Source organism: Dreissena polymorpha, chromosome 7, assembly GCF_020536995.1.
Source record: "Dreissena polymorpha isolate Duluth1 chromosome 7, UMN_Dpol_1.0, whole genome shotgun sequence".
Taxonomy (NCBI): Eukaryota; Metazoa; Mollusca; class Bivalvia; order Myida; family Dreissenidae; genus Dreissena; species Dreissena polymorpha.
Genome location: NC_068361.1, coordinates 61,288,542 through 61,290,561, shown reverse-complemented (window position 1 = coordinate 61,290,561; position 2,020 = coordinate 61,288,542). Strand labels below are relative to the sequence as shown.

The following is a 2,020-nucleotide window of genomic DNA, read 5'->3' as shown; positions in this document are numbered from 1 at the left end:
AATCCACCGAATCCAACAAATTTTCTTTTTATTTAATGCATTTTTCACAGTTTATATACATTGTTCTAGAGTTTAACTAACGAATTTTGCTGGGATAATGACGTCATTTCGTCAAAAAAATGACGTCATTTCACAGTAAACAATGAAAATTATCGATAATTCTCACTGATAATTTTCACTGTTTGAAACAGTGAAATTATCAGTTTTAATTCACTGATATTTCTCTATAAACCACCGGAAAGCATTAAATAAAAGTTCATATTACATTGTTGCGCTATAGATTACATCTTCCGTCGAGTAGTTACGGGTCAGTGTCATATCGGTGTTTCGGTTTCGGTGTATAAAATAAAAGTTTCCGTGATTGTCGAGACACGAGTTTCAAAATCACTACCCAGGTACTGTCTACTGACTTTTAAAGTAAATTGATTGAAAACGAATACGTGTACATGTATCGCGAATATCATTTGAATAGGCTCGTGTTTAACACTTTTAACACGTACAACATTCAGCTGTTTCTATATAAAGTAAAGTCTGTATAACTAAAATCAGCATAGAAAAACTCACATTTTATCAAGGTATTCAGTTGAAAGCATGTGTGATATAATCTTAGAGTACATTCAAAGCTTTTAATTAACTCTCGTTTGATCATCAGTTAAAAATAACAACACTCGTAACAGATATAATCTACGAACGTAACAGCATCAGTATATCGGTAATATAGTGTGATACTTTTGCAGTGTTCGGTTACATAGATTGTTTGCGACTACAGGAAAGAAGGAAGTTAAATACTTAAATACATGCGTTTGAAAACAATACAATACCACATAAAAATTTATAATGGAACGTTTCAATGTAGTGCAGCCACTTGTCAGCAAACACATAGACGAGGTAAGTGTTAATTATTCTTTTCCATTGAGACAAATATAAGATATACTTAAGTTATGTTATAGTCGTATATATGTTAACATATTCACCGTTCTTCACTGTTTTTAAGCAATGCCCATATACACATATAATTATGTATAGTTTGGCATAGTGAAAAAGGTGGATATATTAATACAAAGTTTCATATCTCTTTCTCTAACAGAAGATTATTTCGATGTGGCTGAAATAGAGAGAGTAATAAAATAAAATGTTCATAAGTTATATAATTGTAAATGAATGTTGTCTTCATATGATCAACCTGCTGTTCTTAAAACTGGATTCGACATATATAAAGCAAATGCGTATTAATGTATGCTAACTACATTCAAGTATCTAGTATTAATAGGGCTAATACAAAAATAATCAAGACTGAAGATTACAAGAAATTACAAACTAAATCGAGAAAACATACACATTCAGCATTTAATACTAGTATTTATAAGGGCAAACTATACTAAATTGTTTCCCTATATAATTCAATGTAAAAGCGACATCTTTAAGCGAAAATAAATGAAACATTTTGCATAAGAGAACCCCATAGCCATACCTTTTCTTAGCGGAATCGATTTGTGCACTAAAAAATATATGTCATGTACGAACCAAGAAAAAACTTGACAAAAGTCCTGATCGATTGTTTTTGCAACTTTTTTCCTGCCGTTTTCAAGTGAAATGTTATCTTTTGTGTGCAATGTTTCTCTTTAGTCTATAAGTTTATCATATTTCAGGAATTAAGTAGTAAACATCTATTCATGCCCTACCACTATCTCCTAAAGATAAAACTCGAACAATAGTTTTAAGTGTAAAACATGCCTTCGAGATAACTATGATATTTTTTGAGACAGTACAGCCCTACATGAAACGATTATTTAGTATACTGTAACCTATTACCACATAAACACAACAATTTATATTGCAGTTTTGCTGCTGTATTATGGTATTGTATTGCCTGATTACATTTTTGAGACACTGTTTGATGTTAATGCAATTGACGTTTAAAAGGTAAATGCCATCGACGCCTAAGATACGAATTGCCGATGTAATCTTTTGTTCTTGAGTCGATAGTATCAGTGTCCCGACACTTTGGAGCTCGAATGGC

General features: G+C 31.4%; 1 protein-coding gene across 1 annotated transcript in view; it reads left to right on the top strand.

The window, feature by feature from the left end:
• Positions 1-629: 629 nt before the first annotated feature.
• LOC127840152 (uncharacterized) overlaps positions 630-2,020 on the top strand; it is a 24,596-nt gene continuing 23,205 nt past the window's right edge. The window contains exon 1 of the mRNA XM_052368632.1: positions 630-888. The gene's annotated coding sequence lies outside the window, so the exon portion shown is untranslated. The remainder of the gene's footprint in view (positions 889-2,020) is intronic.